Source organism: Toxorhynchites rutilus, chromosome 2 (genome assembly GCF_029784135.1).
Source record: "Toxorhynchites rutilus septentrionalis strain SRP chromosome 2, ASM2978413v1, whole genome shotgun sequence".
NCBI lineage: Eukaryota > Metazoa > Arthropoda > Insecta > Diptera > Culicidae > Toxorhynchites > Toxorhynchites rutilus.
In genome coordinates, this window is record NC_073745.1 from 41631992 (window position 1) to 41656546 (window position 24555).

General features: G+C 38.3%; 1 protein-coding gene across 8 annotated transcripts in view; it reads left to right on the forward strand.

The window, feature by feature from the left end:
- The window catches only part of LOC129769042 (protein cortex), a 218902-nt gene that overhangs the window by 90123 nt on the left and 104224 nt on the right, over nucleotides 1–24555 (forward strand). For 2 of the 8 annotated variants that reach the window (XM_055771052.1, XM_055771053.1), the window contains one exon: nucleotides 20679–20801. The exons of the other annotated variants lie outside the window; for them this stretch is intronic. The gene's annotated coding sequence lies outside the window, so the exon portion shown is untranslated. The remainder of the gene's footprint in view (nucleotides 1–20678; nucleotides 20802–24555) is intronic. 8 annotated transcript variants of the gene reach the window in all.

A 24555-nucleotide genomic window follows, 5' to 3' on the forward strand; every position in this document is an offset into this window, starting at 1 on the left:
CTATCATTAGAATGCAGCCTATCCATGTACATTGTTTCCCTCACGTTACCTGATGTCATCCTTAAGTAATCACACACTCTCACTACACACGATTCCCAGAGTTGTTATGAACACCATACTCAAGGCAAACAAATTCAACATATGCCATGCCAACGTTCAAAGTCTTTGTGCACGACGATTCTGTAAGTTTGAAGAAGTCAAACTAATGTTGTATGACTCCAAGGTATCCGTCGCTTGCTTCTCGGAAACATGGCTAAATAATTCCATTCCTGACCAAGCCGTTTCTATACCTGGTTACCGTCTCGTACGGAACGATCGGGCGTACAAAAGGGGTGGTGGAATTGCCATCTATATTCGTGAAAATATCCTTTCCAAAACGGTTTATTCTACGAATCTGACTGCTTCGTCGATATGCAAAACGGAATGCCTGGCTGTGGAGCTTAAAATAAGCGGTGCTGTAATGTTGGTCGCCGCGATCTACAACCCGCCGGACAATGATGTTTCAACTTTTATGCAGTGTGAATTGGCAACCTTATTATCAACTTATGAGCATTGCGTGCTTACCGGAGATCTTAACACTGATTGGTTACGAAGAAGTACCAGAAAAGAACGCCTAGAAGAAATATTCACAACGTATACCATGACTGTATTAGGCACCGAGCCAACTCATTTCTATGATGATGGTTGCTCTCAACTGGACTTGCTTGTCACTAACCGACCAGATGTAGTAACCACCTTTCAACAAGTGTCCGTGCCTGGCCTGTCTAAACACGATCTCATTTTCTGCTCGTGTAACATCAACACGTGTGCTATTGATCAACATTCCGTGGAAACCTACCGAGACTATGTAAATTTCGACCCAAATTTACTGCGAGATAGCATCAATGGAATTTCTTGGGACATCTTCCGCAATATTAACGACGTCAATCAACTTACTGAATACTTCAACAGTAGTATTATGTCCGTCCATGACTCGTGTATCCCACTACGGACTGTCCGACATCGCCAGCATTACAATACTTGGTTTAATGATGCTATACGTAAGGCAATCGTAGAGAGAGACATGGCTTATAGTGACTGGAGGACTGCTCCCATGGAATATAAGGATGGAAAAAAGCAAATATATACGCAGCTAAGAAATAGGACAAATGCTCTTGTTCGACGTGTCAAATCGGAGCACATCAATCGAAATATTGTGGTTGCTGGCTCAACAATGAACCTGTGGAAGATGGTGAGAGGTCTTGGTATTGGGAAGGTGCAAGATCAAGAAGATTGTTCTTTCGATCCAAACATGATAAATCATCATTTTGCCGGTCAATTCACTATCGACAATGCTGACAGTTACGAAACCCGAAGACCACAACCTGTCGGTGGATTCTCTTTCCAACAAATTGCAGCGCACGAAGTGTTGAATGCGTTTTGTGAAGTCAAGTCAAATGCTGTTGGAACCGACGAGATTCCCACCAAATTTCTTAAAATAATTCTTCCACTCATCATCGATCACATTGTGCACCTCTACAACATGATCATTAAGACATTGACATTCCCGGAGGCTTGGAAGTGCGCCAAAATAATCCCTCTGAGAAAGAAGAAACATCTAAACTCTGTCGAAAACCTCCGCCCTATCAGCTTGTTGAGTGTTTTGTCTAAGGTTTTGGAGAAGGTACTGAAGCAACAAATCAGTACCTATTTTACATCGATGAATCTACTAAATGATGACCAAGCGGGTTTCCGGCGTGGTCATGGTGTAAAAACTGCGTTGCTTCGTGTTTATGACGATATTGCTGGACTGATTGACAGAAAGGATAAGGTGGCTTTACTGCTGATTGATTTCAGCAAAGCTTTCGACACAATATCTCATTGTCGACTCTTGCATAAGCTACATGAGCGCTTCCATTTCTCATCATCTGCTGTTGGCCTCATGAAGTCGTATTTGGCCGGGAGAACGCAAATTGTATATTGTAACCATATCTCTTCCGCTGCAGTTTCCGTTACCTCTGGGGTTCCGCAAGGATCAGTGCTTGGACCTTTGTTGTTCTCTACATACATTGATGACCTACCCGGAATATTGAGATACTGTCGAGTCCAAATGTTCGCAGATGATGTGCAACTGTACTTTTCTCATCCTGACGTTTCAACTGCAGTGGCGCGGTTAAACGATGATCTTCAACGAGTAGTAAATTGGGCTTCAAGGAATTCGTTACGCATAAATCATACAAAAACCAAAGCGATTTTATTCGGTACTAACCAGTATATGGATTCAGATCATCCATCGCTTGTCGTCGAAGGGAATTACATCCAGTTTGTAGAACACGTGAACAATCTGGGCATTATTTTTCAAAGGAATCTCAGCTGGGACAAAGCAGTATCCACCCAATGTGGTAAAGTGTATGCTGGCCTACGTACATTGCGTGCAACCACGTCAGATCTCCCTCAGCATACGAAACTCCTGCTTTTTAAGTCGCTAATATTGTCACACTTTATTCTTGGTGATGTCATCCACCTTAGCATGAGTATGGCTATGATGTCAAAATTGGAAGTTGCCTTAAATGATTGTTGCCGTTACGTATACAATTTGAATCGTTTCACGTCTGTTCGGAACCTTCAGAGGAATCTACTCGGATGTCCTTTCCGTCGTTTCTATGAAATGAGGACATGTCTGCAACTGTGGAGAATTATTCACCGTAATGAACCCTTCAATCTTGTCCGAAAGCTGAGGCTGCTCCAAGGACGTCGCTCGCTCAACTTCGCGGTCCCATCACATCGTTCTGCTTTATATGGTGAGTCATTTTTTGTGAGAGGAGTGGTTTATTGGAACGCGCAACCCATGGAACTTAAACGAATACAGTCGGAAACATTGTACAAAAAGGCTGCACTAGATTATTTCAACAGAGATTAGGTTAATAAACCTTTAAAAATAATAATGTTTGCTAGAACTTATGTAAATGCTTTGTAAAAATCGTTATTGACAGAAAAAAGACTTTGTCTTACGTCATGTGAAACATTTAAATAAATAAATAAATAAATAAATAAATAAAATATTTTACACTATTTTACACATACACTTGTGCTAAAAATTTCACAATTTATGGCTATTGATGTGGAATTTTACTAAGTAACCAACAGTAATGTTCCAAATATCACTCATCTTACTTACATTATGAAAATGCCCCCGACTTGCATATTTTTGCAATGCCGATTTCTTTGGTTTTGAAATCTCTGTTAGGGAACACATTTCGGTGGTAACAAAAGCCCTCCTTCTTTCATGTATTTGCAATGCCGATTTCTCCAGGCACGTTGGTTTTAAAGTCTATAGTTTCATAACATATATGATTTTATTCATTTTCACTGTATTGAATTGTTATGGAGTGCCCAAAATGATTGATGCAAAACTCTCGTAAATCCTTCAGAAAATGAATGAACAGCAATTGTGAGTACAAGAGGAACCTTGTATCTTCAATTTCGACCAATCGAAACGAGGTGTTTCTGTTTCGAAATTTTTCGATTGTTTGACAGTTTCATAAAATATATTATCTTATCCATCGGGATGAATTGTTATAGAGTGCTCAGATCGATTGATGCAAAAGTCTCGCAAATCTATCAGGAAATAACCGAGCAATTATTGTAAGTACATGAGCCCGAATGTTTCCGAAAGACGTAATCCTACGTCAAAAAGTAGTTACACCATTAATGAACGGTTTATTGTCTACTGTCTACTGGGCTGTTTCCAGCTCGATCCTGTTTTTGTGCCTATTACCGCGCAGCAGTAACACAGGAATCTTCCTTCGATGCATTTAGTTCATGGTTTTACGACAACGAATATTTTACCAGGCCGCAATAAAAAAAAATATATTGCTGGTTTCAACATTCAATGACATCGGGAATGAACTGATAATTCCGTCATTGAAACGAAGACCCGATCAAAGTAAATTTGAAAATGAACCAGCAGTCCAATCGTCATTGGCCCGTGATGAAAAAAAGTGAATAGTTTCGGTGGAGATATCTTGCACTGAAGAAATTTAATTTTCGAATTCAACATGTTCTTTCGAAATTTTGCATCCCGGGTTTTAACACTTTGCGGTCGTTTATCGGCTCTCAGCCACCACAGCAAGGAATCAAAATAAATACTTCATTCAATGATACATGATCTTTTGAACGTTTTCCGAAAAAGGCGTTAGACAGTGGCGGGATTCGAGCTCCCAATTCTACGACTCGGAAAACCGGCCCGCTTACCATCTACGCTAATAAGCCTCTGATTTCAAGGTCGAGCAATACTTAAAATAGTCTTTTTAGCAGCAAATTATGAGGCATGTGAATATTTCATATTCATTGAATGAAATGAATTTTATTTGCAAGCAAACATCTGAATGATTTATTGAACAATTCATAACAGTTAACAGTTTTATTTGAATTGCGTAATTGTACTTTTTCATCTCGGGCTTCTGTATTACATGTAGGCCAATTTGTCAAATTTACTGCAGGGTTGGCCGAAAAATTCATTTGTTCTGGTTTCGATTGCAGAAGTCGAAATGTACTGCTGTTGGTATCACGTAGTTATATGAGGTTATGCCACCGCCATGTCCTTGAAATTTTTCGAAGGAGAAAATAGTCGATTTGTGAAAACTTGAATGGCATTTTTTTGTCATTGGGGGTTTCCGTCCACACGATGATGCACGATGAGTAACAGGTCATCACTGTTCGTTTGTTGTTTTTAGGATACTGCTGTCGTGGACAGCAAATATTTACCCACACAAACTTTTCCCTGTCGGGTAGCGTAAACGGATTCAATGGCATCGGTGTGTTCAGTATTAACTACACCACTTTTTCGTGGTACCCTTCTCCATTTATGCGCCAAGCCAAAACTGCAGCATAATTCCGTAATCAACCACCGCCAGCTATTGCATTATTCATCCCCATTTCCATGTCTGGCTCATCCGCACCAGCTAAAACCCTGCTAAACTGTTGCCGGTTGCCGTCTAGACACATTATTTTGCGCCCATAAATTGTCAACGCCTCACTCACGCGCAGCATCTTGATAACAGCGGAGCGGAGCGTTATTAAATTCAATTTCGAAACATTTCATGTTACTATTCAATTTGGAGGCGCAGATGTAATTGACCATAAATATGCTAAATTGCTATCTGTCTGCCCGCGCCCGACAGCCCGCTAATAGCATTATCGGAACTACCACATCTCGGCAAGAACCGAGGCGAGTCGTCCGCTCAAAATAGCACTAAATAGTTGCAGAACCGATCCGATGCCGGATCCTCCGCATACGCCCCGAGCTCCCCGGGTTTTGTGTCTATTCTCTTCTTTCATTAATTCAGCGAACATAATCTCATTTGAATTTTGATCTATATTACATGCAGCGACGCCCTCGCACGCTTTTCTTACACGTTGTTGCATTTACACGCTGCCGTCTTTTGCAGGGCAGATTCGCAAGACACTTTTTGGTACCCACGGTGCCTCTAGGTGCATGCTCTAAGGGTGGGGTGGCTCTAAAATCTGTACCGCAAAAATTCGCTGCATTTAGCAAGTGATCTCCCCCAGCGACTTATCTCAGGCTGCAATCTCGGCTGTAGCAAATTTTAAGCAAAGAAAGCCTTAGCACGAAAGAGCTCACCGTTTTGCACACAGTGGTTATTTGGTGTATTTGTGCTTGTGGAACCGTATTCAATGCATCAAATCCCCGTCCTTACTCTAGTAGGGTAGTGATCGAGCATGTGAGATAAAAGCTGCCCACTCTCGAACATGATTCACTTGTTGCTCGCTTGACTCGACACCGCGAGCGGGAGGGGGTAGGTGGTGGGTGTTTGGCCCCTCCGATGGCTCAGTCGGCGGAGGAATTCGCTAATAGGCTCAGAAAATTCTCTCTAAGCTGACAGAGGAAGGTGTTTGGTTTTCCTAGCTGTCTACCTAATGACTGGGTACAATGTGGAGCTTATGGGGCGAGGCGCTGTGATTTTGTTGATACAAAAATGAAGCAGTTGACAGTTTGTATATGCATAGCGCAATTCACGAAATACAGGGAAAAGTTTAATATGATCGATTTTATATTTTCAGAATACTCAACATTGATAATACGCTTATAAATAACAAACAATATACATTCAAGGTATATCTAAATCATAGTAATAAGAAAAGCACATACATTACTCATTATTTTGAGGCAACTAGTCTGATTGATGCTGCTAAAATCGGACCGTTCCATAAATTATTAAATGAACGATTTGTAACTTTTTTTTTTAATTGTCCCATTTATTTATTTTAGGCTCATTGGCATTTTAGCTGTAACAGAGCCGAATTTGAATCGTGTACATGTGACATATTTATCATATCTATTAATTAGCACATTACACAGTTGCCATTTTTCGGCGTTAGAGTATTTCCTTCTATACCATTCCATATGGTACACATTTACGCAGTAGCAGCCATTTAGGCGTAAGAGTTTTCTATCTGTTCTTCCATTATCCAGTTAGACCGGACAGCGGAGACAGTTGTTGATCATTGTTGAGTTATTTATAGAACAGCAGTCCGATGTGTCTTGCAGAGCAGAGCAGTTGTATGGATGAATCGATCATATTTCGACCGTGGATCGATCTCCATCGCTGATGATTGTTGCGTGGACGTAGTTATTCTGTAACAACACAAAGATGGTCAATGAGGGCCCTGAGTTTCGAACTCACGATCGATCGCTTACTAAGCGAACGCGCGACCAATGTGGCTACGAAGGCCCCCAATTTGTAACTTTTGTTTTCATACGTTTGTTCCCACAAATACATCCTTTTTAACCACAAACTCTAGTGTTCTTAAAGCTTCCCAGCGCCAACGCTTTGCAGTGTTTATTTTTGGTTACGGTCGATCGGTACCATTCCCGACTACAATTTAGTAATTATCTGCACATCGTGGAACTATTTAAATGGAAGCCCACTCGACGAGAGCCAACGCTGGATTCGGTAGCTGATAAACTAATTTCACCACCAACGGGTAAATCGACCAATAAAACAACCCCAATCCAATTCGCAAATCGCTGTTTTATATCACCGATTGAAAGCTGACCCATAAAAATATATCTGCAATAAAAACCATTCCAGTTCTGTGTAATGACCGCAGATGAAGGCCCCGATTCGGAAGCTTAACAATGCTCGGTGGGACCACGGCATCGGTGTTATCGATCTGGGCTGGTGAATCTGTGATCTGTGGTCACCTGACCGATTATCGATTTTTTTTCCTTCTTGTCCTGCACCGGTTTGTGATGAGAAGAATAAAATACATGAAATAAAAAAAAAACGATTTTATTTCCCACTAATATGCAAAAAACAAGATGCATAAGGCGCTCGGTAGGGCATCGAACTTCTGTGCGTTGGTTTTTGTGGGATGTGAGTGGCTGGCGAACGAGTTTTAGTGACATCATTTCGCTGATTGTATTTTCGATTTATGGGGTGTATAAAACTATTTGAGTTGTGCATGAAAAAAAATTATCTGCATCATAGCGCTTTTTGCGTGGAAAGCTTTATACCCGCATTAGTGAGATCATATGCTTACTTCATCGTTAGATGCAATAAATATAGCGATTTGTGGTTGTGGAGCAGCTAGATAATAGTTGAATACACCGTAGATGACCATAAACCAAGCTTTGGAACTGTAATTGTGGTAATACAAATCGTTGATCTGTACATCTATTTCTGACTTTGTTGTTTCGGAATCACTTAACATAAGATTTGTTTGGAAAATTGAAGCATTATTCTCTTCATAGCGCAAATTTTTAAGGAACACTTGTATGGTTTACAGAAAAAGGCGTGGAAAGATGGGAATTTATATCTCGCTCCGCGCAGAGGTAACTGCTCTTTTAAGCTTCTAAGGGGGTATTCTAGTGTAGAGGCACGAATTTCGTTCGTATGTTTTATCGAAAAAATAAAACATAGGGTATTTTTATTATCTATTATATAATTATTTGTTTGTCTATTTTTTAACAATAAAACTAAAGATGAACGGAAGAAATTATTCGCAATTAGAATAGTTACAAGCTGATAAAGTGAGAGGACTAAAAATAAAGTTGTGCCATGGCATACACGATTTCAGCACTTCTGGTTATCTGGAACAAAAAAAAAACCTAACAGATTCTCCATCATTAAGAGTGTCGCTATCGCATGAACCTCGGACGAGTCAAATAGGAGAAAAGGGGGGAATAATATTTCCAAACCAATACGGTCCAAATCAAAAATGTCACATTGTATACTGAGCTACACTTGTTTTCTCTCTATCAATAATGTTTAATCATTATATCAAGCCTCAAATTACCAAATATATCATAAAATAAAAGAGATGATTTTTGGACATTCAAATTTGATGCGGGGTGATTTGGTCCAGTGTGTGTTACATCGAAAAAAACATACTTATGTTTATGTAAAGTATTTTGGGATAATGTTACAACCAGTAACAGTGTTTTGGGATCGATACCAAATGTCTTGGCCATATTTCAGACCAGAAAAATTGGATTGACACCATCTCGAATTCTGCATGAATCTTTTCACTGTTGTTCGAGAATTTTCAAACACTTTCGTTGTTGGTTAAAGAAAATCCGTTCTTGATGGCCTGAGTTGCTCTTTCAAGCTCCTCCTTCTTCCAACGTTGTCTGCCCATCCTATTTTTGTAATTCAGTGACATCTGGAATCAATTAGACCAAAGAAAAGCCTCAAGCCTGTAGGACAAATTCACCCCACAGAAACGTGTCCTTGTCACCCCACATAACATGCAAAAATTAAAATGTAATTAATTTTAAATGAAATTTATTATCAAACTTACAGTTTCGCTGCATCAAATTGTTCCTCTTCTGTAGGCGAACAGAACTTTACTGCCCAATACACGAAAAGTTCATTTAATCAGCGGGGAAAACCTTAAAACCACGATGGGAAAACTCACATTTTTTGACAATCAAAGTGCTTGTTGTGTTCATGCTACCGTTTCCTTCCACCTGTCGAATTTTACCAAAGTTTTTTTACGTTGGTTACATACGGTTCAATAATAAAAGAAAATGACGTTATAAAAAATCCAAGTTGAGCCGTACTTTTTGAGATAAAGGGGTGGTTCAAATCACCCCGTATGACCAACTCACCCCGTGTTACCCTACATGGTTTTTTAAATGGCGGCCGTTTGAAGAGAAAAATTATGTTTTAACGGATTATTTTTAGTAAAAAAATAGTAAAATTTAAAAAAAAACTATATTTTTTCATTAGTTCATCCGATAGAGAAATGCGTAGAGATTGTATTCATATAAATTCGACATAAATCGGTTCAATACAACTTGAGATATTGTGTATGTCAGATTGAAAAGCTAGTTTCGAGAAAAACGTGTCTGAAATCAATTGTTTTGCACTGAGAGAAATAATGAGTAAATATAACGAATTTTTTGGTAAATACTACCAATCTATAGTCCTTTTCGACCGTACTAATAAACACATATGTCAAGCTGAACCATGATTCGGAAGCCCAATATCGGCTACATTTTCTTGCCGAAATCCTTATTATACCTCCGTATTGCCTTATGGGAACAATGAGAATGGTTAATACGCGCTTTTCTCACCAGTTTTCAGATATGACAATATCCAAGCTTACTAATGTTATCGAGTGAAATATACTAATCTCTGGTAGGGATGCGGGTTTGTTGACAATATGTACAAAAAATTTATACATTCTACCAATTTTGCATTACAGTTTTTGCAGTTTTCGACCGAGGATTTTTCTAAGTGTAGCCTTACTAGATGTGATACCGCATTACTAAAATGGCTATAACTTGGTTAATAATGGGATTTTCAAAAAGTCATTTCTAGGGTATATTCTTGAATACTAATATAGAAATTTTTTTTTCAAATTTCTAGACTAGAATACTGTAATTAAACTCTCATATTGCCTGTCTATTATTCGTATGATCACCGTCATAAGTTCTCGATTGGGCGGGATAGTCCAGAATCTGATACATTTTACCATTTAACCATTCAAAAGTCTTCTGACTTATGTATATGAACTGATTTGTTATCCTGTTGGAATACCCAATCATCACGGTTATTTCGGTTCAAAGTGCCGAAAATATTTACGTTCACGGCATTCAAATACGGCGAATTCAGCCTGCCTTGTATTGATAACCTACTGCTTAGGCGAGAATCGATAAATATGAAACACCACTATCAATAAACATCAGTGAAATGAACATCAACATCAGCTTGTCATAAAGTTAATTTTACGCCATCAGTTTCGTCTTGATATTCTTAACGTCGAAATTGCAGATCATTGTGTGTTACTGAAAATTAAAAAAAAAATATATGAGGTTGAGTCCAAGACACGACCGCATTGTTGACGTAGAACTATGCTTTAGTTTAATTCAAGTCGCTTGTTTATAACTGCTAATATTATTTTATAATGCTACGAAATTTTAGAAATAACCATGAAATATTTTTTTTCTAGTAGAATCATTTGACGATTATTGTTTTATGATTCATTCTTGTCCTCTCAGAACAATACATGCTCGAGATAAGCGCAGTTATCATCCTTGATGGAGAAAGTTTTGCTATTGGTAAGCGAAACCAAATCGCATACAAAATTCCAAAACGACATTTACTTTCCTGGTGACTAAATAAACGAAATAAACTCTTCCTGTTAATCTCAACAACCTCGAAAAGAGTAGCACTGCTTCATTATGATCGAGATTAGCGCAAATGCAATCCTAGTTGAAGGGAGTTTTGCAACTGGCATGCGAACTCAAATAAATTTATAACTTATTATAACCTATTGAATAACTTGGTATTCCCACATAATTTTTTGGTGCAAAACCTAATACCTGCTTTACCATAGCGTCAGTTCAATGCATTGATACAATGTCAAAGACACCAACGAAGCCTTTATGATGACGGAAAACAAACAATGTCAACTGCTTGGAAAAAGGCTGAATATTTTCCTAAGCAGATTCATTACTAATACCCTAGCGCAAATATTTCCCTCCCGCTATCTCCCCTTCTTGTCGCCACGTTCAGATCAACATGTTCACCCGCAACAGCGTAATACGTTAAAACGCACGCACGTACACACACACACACACACACACACACACACACGAACATATCCATATATCGATGGCTTGAAACAGTTAAATATGCACACACTTATCTCCGTTTTGCGCTCTTCTCACCAGAAGCCCTTTTTGTTAACATTGCCGGTCTGGATCAGCTTAGCCGTCATCCTTTGTGGAGAGAGTTTTGCTACCATCATGCGAAACCAAATCACTGACAAAATTCTAGAACATTTATTTTCTCGGTGAGCTGACGATAGCCTAGCCTGATGATTCCCCACACAATTGTGCAGCTCAGAACCTTAATGCAATGGCGTCAGTTTGATGCAATTATTGCAATGCTAGAGACAACAGCGACTCAGTAATTTGGTCGCGTCCACAGCTCAATCCGAAACTAAGACACGTGAGACTTTAAACTTCTTTAGTTCATTCGTCTCTAACCTTCAAAAAGGCCATTGGAAAATTTTACTTTTTACTCGTATTACTCCTCCACTCCTCACCGTCCAGCTCGCCCAGCAACGATGTTGTTCAGTCGGTGTCCTCACGAAGAATGAAAGTTTACTTCTTCTTCTTTCTTTGTTTTTAAGAGGCTTTAAACTAGTTTACTTCAGCGAGATCCACTGTTTATACCCTAAGCAAATATTCCCCTTCGTTCTTCTTCTTTTCCCTTGTTCGCGGAGACTTTGAGTCATACGATTTCCCCTTCGTTGCTCGTCCATAAGTTGCTCGTTATTGACAGCTCTGTTCGGGAAAGCAAACAAATGGACAGAACAAATGTATGGGAAAATGGAAACGCTTAAAGTTTTCATGAATTTTAACCATTTATACACCATGGGATTGTAATGTATAGCATATCAAACAAATCTTAGGGAATTTCCGATTCATTTGGTATATAAATCGCCAAAATCCGTTCGCGGCAAAAAATTTACGGTTATTAACGTTAACTTTATTTCATAAAAACGTGACCTGTTTTCTGATTTGGCACCCTTAATGAAAGACGTAGTTCTACGTCAAAAGCATAAAATAAGCATAAAATTCAACGTCAACCAATTGAGAGCGAAATCGGTTAATGGTGAAGGATGGCCATTCATCACACAAAATTCTTGTTTTTGGCGACTTCAGCAATGGAATGTATAGTATAACTCTTGTTGTGTTTTATGAATCTACTTCCGACCAGCCAAAAAGTGTTGAAAGTCACTATAATACAGTAAGAAACGAAACGCTCAACACCGCACAACGTTCAACGCTAATTGAAAACTAATGTTGCCTTTTCCGGATTCCTGGTCCTTTCTTTTTTTCTAAATATGGAAATCAAACACGTTTTCAATAAAAATTCCTTGCAAGCGATGAAGATCAACTCGACGTTCGTTATAATCACCTGAAATTATTAACAGTAATGAAAGTGCCTGAATGCAGGTTTTTCGAAATTCGTTCGTGCTGTTTTCGTTCAATATACCAGACAAAGTTCACGCGTCTTGACTCTTGTGTTATACGTACTCATTATGACAGATATGGTGTTGAGTTTCAACAGAGGAGAATTCATCCAACGATGGTGAAAAGCTAATTCCTTCATTCGTGAGTAAATTTTGATAATTTGTGGCACTGATCAAGAGTACTTCATTGAACTGCTTACTGTTCATTTATGTTGGTGGGAAAACCACCTGAATCAGACTTCTCTAAGAAAGTTCTCCCCGAACCATCGCGTATATTCGAATGAATCAATTTATGTTTGGTGATATCGAACTGTGATTTAGTAAATAGTCATCATCAGGAACTATAACTTAAAACAACCAATTATTCAGAGCGTTGGACTTTCGTTCGATGTTGGTGCATAGTGTTTTTTACATTAAACATATCAACTTAATACCACCGTTTTCCACCGTAACCGATGATATGACCGAGTTTTATGTTTATTGATTGAATTATGAAACAAAGATATTAGGAAGAAATTAAATAAATAGGATCATTACGATTCAACAGAGATGTGCGTCGACAATTGACGAATTTACGCTAAGCTGAATCAGATCATGCGACACCTACATTCGAGCTCAAAACTACAAAAGTGATGATGTTTGCTTATTCTACGTACTGAAAAGCAAGATTCTGTCGTTATTATTCATTTTATTTTTATTTATATTCATTTCAACCATTAAATGTCGTCAGAAAGTCATGGTAAGAATGGTAAGAAAGTTAGGGCTTTGTATATTTACGATGGTTTCAACACGCGATTGGACCAAAGTCATTGGTACTCTACGAAAATTTTGAGTTTGATAATGCATACAGGTTATGAATATTGTGGATAATGGTGATGAAATCGATATCATATTAAGTTGGATGATATCATTGATAATGTAAGGGCCGATACGACAAGGATTTGTAGTATTTTTAGCGCAACACATGCTACTTATCGTTTACCTAGTTGAACAAAATTGAAGTTATAACACTTATACCAAACCATTCTTCGAAATATATATACCACATTGTAAAATGGAGATTTTCTAACCTTTTCAGTGTAAAAAGAATACGTGAAACCGGGAAATTTTATGATAAATTTCGATTTTTCTAAAAAATTTGAACGAATTTCATATAAAAAAAACAAAACATCATCATTTTACTCGCTGCGCCATCTGGTTGTAAATCCAACGTAAATTCGTCAATATGCTCATTTACAATTCTAAAGTACATAACCGATCGAAAGACCAGTATGTTATGTTTTATGGCATGTTTAATGTTGAGGGCTATCGTAGGAGCCCAAGTATCCAACCGACACTGTCAGACAAAAGGTCGGTGTTAAATCAGACCGGGCCATGTGACATTTCTATGATTTCGAGAAAAACTAAGTTGAGTGTCCTGTTCAGTGTTCTGCAATCTTCGAATCATCCAATCCGAAATGAAAGCCTAAATAAAAAACATGCAGGAAAAAAATGAAAGATTTCGAATGCTTAAAACTTGAACATTCCTTAATAGATCGGAAATATGTTTGCATCTATTGGCAGGAAACATTTCTACGCATCTATCACAATGAGTAAAATGTTATTTTTCATTGAATAAACAATTGAGTAACTGTGAAATGTCAACCGTTATCTAGTCGCCATAACTGCCTCGTTTTGATTGGTCCGATTTACGGTTTCCTCAACACAAACTTCATAATCAATGTACCTGGGGGAATCAGCTTTGCAAATACATGCAAGTTGGGAGAGCTTTTGTTCCCACCGAAATGTGTTCCCTAACACAGCTATCAAAACCAAGATGCATTGCATTACATGGCGTTTGTTCAAACTCTTTATTTACACAGCAAATATGTTGAATTCAATTGAATTCGAAAATTTGCTTCATTCAATCAATAATTTAATCAATTCAAACAAACGATTACTAAGCCAATGGTAGTCACACGTCAACTTTGCGGTTATACCATAGATATAACCCACCCATTTTTTTGTTTCAGTATTGTTCCCAAAAATGTTTCGAGGAAATGCGTTTGAAGTTTTGTGTCAAGGCCGTATTAGATTAGAGACAGCAAAACTAAAATGCCTACAATTCCGAAAATTACGGAATTTTCGAAAAGTCCTGTCTTGTAAGTTCTTTCAGAAATATAAGAAAAAAAAAAGATTTTTTGACTAATTTCTTGATTTCCTGAGTAGAATACCCTCTAAAATGTACAAACAATGATTTCGTAACAAAATGCAGATAATTTTTTGTTCTTTTCAGAAAAAAAATATTTGAAATTATTTCGTTATACACCCAAAGTTAATTTTTAGCACATGTTATGGCATCCTGATTTATTTCATAAAATGAGCTGAAAATAACAGAAAATGTTCTACTCCACAATACATGTATATGATTTGTATAATATATATGCTAGAGCCAATATGAGCGAGCGAAACAGGAGACACATTTAAATGGAAGCATATGAAAGCTTTTCGTATAGTTTGCCAAATACACGGCCCAGACAGAGAAAGATTTATTCTCTTTCGTGTTCTGCTTTATCTTCCTAGAAAACATTTCCAACTGCATTTTATGATGAGGTGTAATATTATCACGCTTCTATATAATAGCACTGGCAGGTATATGGATAGCGTGGTCATGTGGAATAGCTTTGCATTCCAGTCGGCCTTGGTTCGATCCCCATTGACGACGTCGTATGCACTTTTATTTGCACAATCCCAAATAAAAAGAGAAAAGAAAACAGAAAGAGATGTTTGCTCGCATACATACAAACAATTTTTAAGCTTTTAAAACAGCTCATTATTTGCGCATTTTACCCTCCAGCACACGAAATGGCATCATTTCTGCCAAAGATGAAATGTTTTCTGCCAACGCTAGTTTGGGTGTAGTTTTGATGAACTTTCATGCTTTTCTTCGGATACTCTCCGTCAAAGTTTGGATTCTGTTGGTCAAATTGTCGTCATTTTATTCCACGATCTCTTCATGTCTGCAGCATCACTTTGGCACCCTTCTTCAATTTCCACTTGACAATTGTCCAGCAGATTTCGATTGAGCAAAATTGGGGGACATTGGAAGGATTGGGGTTTTTTTTGACGTAGGATTACGTCTTTCGGGAACATATTGGGGTACAAATTGAAAATCGAAAATCGAGCACATCGTGAAAGTTGTCCAATTTCAATCGCTTATTGCTCAGTCATTTTATGATGGATTGATGAAATTTTTGCGTCAATCGATTTCGGCACTCCATAACAATTTTTCATATTGAATAAAATAATATATGTCATGAAACTAACTATCGAACAATTGAAAAATCTCAATCTCTATCCTAACGGAAATATCCACTTCTAATTGGTCGAAATTGACAACACATGCGGCGGTTCCCTAACAGAGACATCAAAACCAAGCTGCCTGGGGGAAATCGACATTGCAAATACATGAAAGTAGGGAGAACTTTTGTTCCTACCGAAATGTGTCCCCTAACGGAGACATCAAAACTAAGGTGCCCGAGGGAAATCAGCATTGCAATATATGCAAAACGGGGGCATTTTTATATTGCACCCTACTTGCTATACAGAAATTCCCCCGAGTGATACGATTAATTCTAGCAAGTAAAATTTAAATTTGGAACTTTAATTTGCTTCGTGAAATTTCATATCAATGACCGATCGTGTATTGTGAAAAATTTAGCACAAGTGAAATTGTAAAATTGTATATGGTAGAAGTTTTGCTAAAAATGACTTGATATATGAAACGATTTATTTCAATTTTCATAAATAAAAACCAAGGTGTGTTCCAGCTCGAGAACGGGTCGTTTGATTTAAGCTATCTGTTTTGTAGTGTTCATTTTCACCCAAGGAAAGTTCATGCGGCGAGAATAAATTGGAAAATCGAGCAATAGTCGAAAAAGTGATTTCCCATATATAAAACAAAATTACCCTTTCCATTTCAAATATGTTTTCTCTATATAAAAGTAACATGTTTTTACTGATGAGAAAAATTGATAATTGTTTTCGTTTTTGGTAATTATATTACATTGATGAGTTTTTTTTAAATTTATTTCATCCATACATAACAGGTTGTCTTCGTAGCCTAATTGGTTGCGTGTCCGCTACTAAGCGAACGACTGACCATCTTTGTGTGTTATTCTAGCTACTATGTCCACGCAACAATCACCATGTGTAATCCCATTTCCTTACCGCTCACATTTTCGGTCTGCTGCATCGGTAATTGGAACTATTAATAACCCAACAAAGGAAGCCTCATATCAACAGTCCCGCTGTGAACAGAACAACTGTGAACATTCGAACAATAGCAATATTCTTACGGCGAAAAAGGCGACATGTGTTGTGCATCGATAGAATAGGAATTTTCTTACGTCTAAACGACTTCTGTGTTATAGATAAAAACAAATGTTTATCGATAGATAGCGATACTCTTACGCCTCAAATAGTGTAGTATACAACAAAAGTTATCTTAGGATAAAAAACAGCTGAATTGCTAAATGAGCCTAATAAAATAAATTGTTGGGATAAAAAAAATCCATACATAACACAGAAGGCATCTCGAATAGGGTCACAGAGGGCGGTTTTCATCATATCTCATACCATTTCTTTTTCTATCTGATACGCACCACCCAACTGTTTACTGTTTACCATACTTCTGTCATCACCTCTCGGTAAATACTGATGGAGTGAACAAACAATACCCAACAACCAAACAAAATTGCCCATTTTAAGGGCCACCAAATCATTATCAATGAGTTTAACGATGTAATTCTTCAAACATATACAAAATCAACAGATAGCCTAACGGAATCCTACGTGAACTATGCGGTCGTGTCTCGGACACAACCCTCCTATGCCTTTTTTTCATTTTTAACACATTTTAAATACAAAGAAGGTGACCCAAATTACGGATTCTAAACTGTATTATTATTTTAAAAAAATATTCCGTTCGAATTTTTCTTAATTTTTTCTATGGTTTTTCAAAAAATGTACATCGGCGCTCATATTAAGGTGTTTTTTGAAATAACAGTTCGGCTGAATAGTAGTTTATAAGGTAACACAGTAAAACTTTTTTATTGCAAAATTCATTTTTTTGACGTAGGACTACGTCTTTCATTTCTATACCGGGGTGTAAAATCAAAGTTTCGAAAACGAAAGCGTTACGCCGGAGACCGAGATTTTGAGCGTTAATAGCTCCTAAACAACTGAACGAAATGGTATGATAAACACTTCATTCGAAAGATAAAATGTCTACGCGTTATATACTTGTTACTTTTTGATCCAAAAACTTGTTTCAATAGTCTTAAAATTGCTTTCAAAACAGGCTATTGAAATCACCAATCGGTATATAAGCGAGCGGCGCTCGGAAATCCACTCAGTTCTAATTGAACAGCGATTGGAGCATGTTGTCGCTGTTGCGGTGAAGCTCTTTATTTATCATGAAAGCGCGGATGAACGGTGTCACCAAGAGCATGTTTGTGCACCCTAGCACCTTTGTGCACAATCGCAATTAACAGGATAGCTTCAGAAGATTATTCTTCCCCATCAGTAGGATATTTCCGTATCCAATATTGTATGCGCCCGCAATCGATTATTGCTCAGTCGCCGAAAGTTCCGAGCTCAGAGAGTTCATTCCCCTCTAGTTTGCCTTCCAAATTGCCATCGTAAACCACACCTTCTCTCGATTCAATCACACACAAAAAGCATACTTAAGCGATATTCTGGTGGTGAGACGCATTCATTTTTCGTGAGGACATCGACAAGACAACATCGTTGCTGAGGGTGCTGGACGGCGAAGGATCGAGATCTGCCCTGAACCGCAGGCAGTTTGTTTGAACCTGTGAGGGAGCACAGAGAAGCCGATCCTTCAGGAGAAGAGAAGGTGACCATCGAAGCAGCCGCTACACACACACATACACGCACGGAATTCTTTCCGTTTGGATGCCATTCAACATCGAGAAAGATCCGGAAAATAATCTGCCAGTTCCTCTAGGAATTTAAAAATACATTCATGTGAAAGAGTTTAATTGAATGTTTTCTATCCATGTAACACTGTGACCAAATATGTTTCAATCAAGTGCTATTAACAGGTGGTTATCGAGTTGGCATTAACCACTGGTGGGCTTCCAGTATCGAGGAAAATGTGGAAATATCTAATCGTTACTGAAAATAATCTGCCAGTTCCTCTGGAAATTTAAAAATACATTCATGTGAAAGAGTTTATTTGAATGTTTTCTATCCATGTAACACTGTGACCAAATACATTTGGTTTTGTGATTTTTCAATCAATCGCAATTAACAGGATAGCTTCAGAAGATTATTCTTCCCCATCAGTAGGATATTTCCGTATCCAATATTGTATGCGCCCGCAATCGATTATTGCTCAGTCGCCGAAAGTTCCGAGCTCAGAGAGTTCATTCCCCTCTAGTTTGCCTTAAAAATTGCCATCGTAAACCACACCTTCTCTCGATTCAATCACACACAAAAAGCATACTTAAGCGATATTCTGGTGGTGAGACACATTCATTTTTCGTGAGGACATCGACAAGACAACATCGTTGCCTAACGTGCTGGAGGAGGTGGACGGCGAAGGATCGACACATACACGCGCAGAACTCTTTCCGTTAGGATGCCATTCAGCATCGAGAAAGTTCCGGAAAGATCTGATCATTGCTGGAAAATAATCTGCCAGTTCCTTTGAGAATTTTCAAAATACATTCATGTGAAAGAGTTTATTTGAATGTTTTCTATCCATGTAACACAGTGACCAAATATTTTTCAATCAAGTACTATTAACAGGTGTTTATCGAGTTAGTATTAACCACTGGTGGGCTTCCAGTATCGAGGAAAATGTGGAAATATCTAATCGTTGGTGGAAAATAATCTGCCAGTTCCCCTTTGAATTGAAAATTACATTCAAGCGAAAGAGTTTATTTTAATGTTTTCTATCCATAAAATATCCATATAATACATTTGGGTTTGTGATTTGTCAATCAAGTACAGTTAGCAGGTTAGCTTCTGAAGATTATTCTTCAGAACAAGGTTTTTCGTATCCTATATTGGATGCATAAAACCTTGTGCCTCCAACGTAACGCTCTCGTTTTCGAAGTCCCCCAAATATTCATTTATTCATTCATTCAGAATGGATTTAGATTCAACTTCAAACAAATGATCTCTAAATCAACGATAGTCCTACGTCACCCTTGCGATTATACCATAGATATAACCCACTTCCTGTTTTTTATTCAACATAAATGCCTTTGAGGGCGATACAGCGATTATAGCGTTTTTGCAACTTGATACCATTTTTATAGTACTCTTTCGGTTTTTCCTCAAAATAGGCCTCAGTTTCGGTAATAACTTCATCATCGGTCTTAAATTTCTTGCCAGCGATCATTCTCTTCAGGTCTGCGAACAGGAAATAGTCGCTGGTGGCCAGATCTTGAGAATACGGTAGATGCGGAAGCAAGCAATGCAATTTTGCCATCGTTTTCATTGATTTGCGATTTTCCCATTTTTTTCACAATAACAAAAGTTGCTTCATCCTCAATGCTGTAACTAACGAACCAATCGACTGATTGCTGTCAAGTTTTGACACGTATCCATTGAAAGGTGGTGTTTTGTGATAGTCCAGTAGATTTTCGCAAGATTTGCCATCTAGACGTCAACCTTATGAACTTTTCAGCCGAACTGTTAAGCTATTGTCAACCCGTTATGGATCTATGGATCATAAGATCAACTCTGTAGAAGATATAATGTTTCTAGAAAGCATTCCTGAGAAGTTATATTTTTTTCTGCATTTATTTTCTGACCACTATGCTATTGGTATTATGAACTAAGGTTTGGTCACTCCGTTTTACCCAGGGATCATAAGATCAACTTCTCAAAAGACAAAAAAAAGTACTCCGGAGGAGTTATCAATTTTACTTCGATTTGATTACTTTTTGCCCACTTTAACCTAGCGGTAAAATTATGAATTAAAAACTATTGTCATCCCGATATGATCAGGAATCATTGGATCAACTTTGGATAAGACACAATGCATTTAGAAAATATTCCCAAGTTGATTTTTTTCTCGTTTTGATTTTTCTTGATCATAGCGCGCCCTAGCGGCTATATTATGAACTAAACCATTCTCATTCCTTCTTTCCATGTCGGCCATGCAGAGTTCCGGATAAACGATTCCCGATTCTGGATAAACAATCTCACGGCTCACCACGAAAGCATAAACAACCCCACGATCAGGATGGGACAAGAATACCACGTTCATTTCTCAGGAAAAATCAAATGTAAGATTAGTATTAAGTTGGAAGTGAAGAAACGCATTGTGCTCTAGATAGTAAAAATTGTCTTTTGACGTAGAGCTACGTCTTTCAGGAAGGGTGCCAAATCGGAAAACAGGTCACGTTTTTATGAACTAAAGTTCACGTTATTAGCTATTTTCACTGTGAACGAATTCTCATGATTTGCATACCAATCGAATCGGAAATTCTCTAAGATTTGTTTGATATGCTATACATTACAATGTATAGCTATACATTACAAAACGGTTCAAATTCATGAAAATTGGAAGAACTTACTTTTTTCCCATACTGAATATGTTGTTCTGCCGATTTGTGTGCTAACCCTACCCGTATTTCGAATGCTTATAACTCGAACATTTTTTAATAGATCGGAAAGATGATTGTATCAATTGGTAGAAATTTTTCCACGCGTCTATCACAATAAATAAAATGTTATTTTTCATGCGATGAATAATTGAAGAACTGTAAAATGTCAAGCCGAGCTGCGTTTCCCTAACACGGACTACAAAATCAATGTGCCTGGGGGAATCCGCTTTGTCAAAACATGCAAGTCGGGGGTATTTTTTCCCACTGAGCTGTATTTTCCTAACACGGACTTTCAAATTAATGTGCCTGGTGAAATCCGCTTTGCAAAAAATACATGTAAGTCGGGATATTTTTTGGTGTTGAGCACTTTTGTACTCGCTTGTCGTTGTGCAGACCAGAATATGTTTCCCTAAAAGGTACTTTTAAACTATGAAGCCTAGGAAAATCGTCATTTCAGATACTAGAAGTGAATGAACTTTCGCAGTTCGATAACTGCATAATATAATTGCGTAGTTCTACGTCGAAAATATGCGGTCGTGTCCTAGATCCAACCCTTTACAATTTTTGTTTTAAATCATATCAGGACTCATAATTTGTGACTAAAATTGATTGTTAAGATACGAAAATTCAAAGTTTCGAAAATCCATAAAATTTCGATGTGAATTTAAAAAATAAATAAAGAATACGTATTTTAGATATTGCAAATTAAAGTTTTTTTTTGTAAATAAAAAAAAGAGTACTATTTTATTCTCAGAGCATATTATTTTCACGTTTAAAAATCAATACTGTATAACTCTCTCTAAGACACTTTAAATTATCAAAGATCTGACTTACTAAAATCGATACGCCCTATTGAAGAGTTACGACTCAAGTAGTCGAAAAATTCCCAATTGCTGTGGAAAAATCATATTTCATTCATTCCAAACGGAATACAAACTTTCATTCGACTCAAAAATACTCATGTTTTGTCATTTGTCGATTTCATATGGAATTGCTTTTATGTATTCTATATTCAGAACCGGTTGATTTTTTTTCCTTACGAAGCGCTAATTCAATGCGAAAAATGAGAACAGAATTTGTCGATAACGTAAATGTTAAACAAATTCTTCCATGTTTTTCATTTTCTCTTCACTTTTCTCCCATTAACTATACGATAGTCTTCCCATTCTACTTCAAGCCATATATTCAAATATAAAAGTAGTTCACGAAAAGACCCAATAAATAAAATAATAACATGGTGTGACAAAAACTAAAAAAAAACAAGAACAACGCTTCATCCGAGATATTTTGAATAACAAGTCTACTGCTAAACGTTCGAATCCATCACAACGATGATGAATTAGTTATGTCCGAGCAGTCCACAATTTAGGCCTCGGAATGATTGATCAAAGAACAAATACCACCCAACCAATAAGACCATTTCCAAACTTACCAAACAACTATCGGAGTTGATTCCGCGCCTCGTTTCGTTTTTATTTTATCATTCACTCTCCTTCACTCACTCTTCCTCAGCCAAAACGACATCCTCCGCGAGTCTGGTTTGCATTTTTTGATTGATATCATCAGCACGCGCTTTTCGGAAAGTCTCCGAGTTCGTCGTCTGTGCCCCTATCACGGTCATCTCGTTTACGTTTTGTTTAGAGGGCCCTGCTGGGAGCCTTCACGTCCACGGAATCTGGTTTTTATTTTCGGCTTGCCGCCCCCCTCTGAACCAATCACTGTGACTATTCATTTTCTTTGATAGACGCCGTCACACTGTTAGATTGAGAAATTCCGAAATTCGCTCTGGTCACTTTCATCATCTGGCAACGCACTTTCTTTCGATTTGGGCGAACTTGTTTTTGTTTTCCTCAACTCACCGGAGTTGCCCTGGCTTATCTCGAAAAACATCCTCTGGCAAGCGTACGGCGGGCCTCAACTTCCTGTCGCGATCGAACAATCAGTCGGGCTGTTTTCTCACACTCACACGATATGATTTGATTACTCGTAACATCCGTTTTCGCCGCGGCTCCACACGGCAATCATAACTGTCCGGGACGTATAATAAAATGAACAAAACTAGTTACGAACTGGACGTAGCGATCGGCAAACCTCTAACGTCAACCGCTTCCCTCAAACACTACACATTTACTAAATAAATGCACTGGGCTGCAGCGATCTGCAGCCAGCCACCGAGCCACCGAGGAGGTCGAGGATCCGAAACCACCGACTTCCCACTTAGTTTGTTCTAGTTCAGCTCGAATCCCGACCGATGCGTGCGCGAATTGGCCTAATCCGATTGCGCGACGAACAATTACTAGCGGCAGTGGCAGCGGCAGCATGTGCAAAACTATCAACAACACCACCTTGTCCACACTCGATCGGTCGAGATCGGTCCGCCGTCAAGGAGCAGCTCGAACGCCGTAACTGACCCCTCCAATAGCGCGCTTGAGGTCCCAACTGTCGGTGGCCAAAGAGAGAACGGCTAGCGTATCGAAACTAGGAGAAAGAGAGCCTAGCTTACTCCCCGGCGCAAAAACGCGGCCGATTAGAATTCGAAGTCTAGTGAACCTCGGCCAGGGCAGCTGATTGGAACTAGATCAGCCCTCTTTTTTTTCCTAGTCGCGATGCTGCGATGCAACTCACTCTCTTCCCGCCGTGGGCTGCCAATTCAACGCGGAACGTACTGTCGGCCGCTATCTCTCTGGAAGTCAATGAACCGCGTATCGCGAATAACCTCCGCCATAACTGGGCAGAGAGGGAGCGATTGTGTGATTGGAACAGCTGTTTGGATGCTGCGCGAGAGGAGAGGTGAATTCTCCTCCTTTCTCGCGAATCGATAGCGCGCGCGTGCTCTGAAGTAGCGTGAATTCAATGGTCGTGTGGCACGCTTATGAGGTGCATTTGTTGTGTTGGGTGATATCTCTCCGACCAAACTGATCGATTGTCATTATGTTGGCCTCTCGAAGGGATGCTGCGAGAGAATGAGTTCCACAAACGGAGGCTTCGAATGAACTGTTCATTTAACATAACTTGAACGTTTTGTGGGCAAAAAATTAAACGACTTCGTCAGATTTAATACGCAAAGGTCAGCATCGTATATTTAAGTAAATTTAATGACGTATTTAAGAAATTTTTTAAAGAAAATTTAAGTAAATATACAAATACAATGCTGACCTCAGCGTATTAAATCTGACGAAGTCGTTTTATCCTTATTAGAAATAAATATATTTCATTGAACTTAATTCCCTAATATAGATTAAATCCACGTCGATTTCACATAAACAGTTCATGCTGATCCAACTCTCTCTTATTAACTTGAGACATATAATATAATAAAGGCTACAAAAAAATCATATAGTCATTCAGCCAATCCATGTCAAACCGATATAGTGGTTCCCAGATTGTCGTAGGAAGTGTCGCAAACCATTAGAATCTAATTTTTTATTTTTTG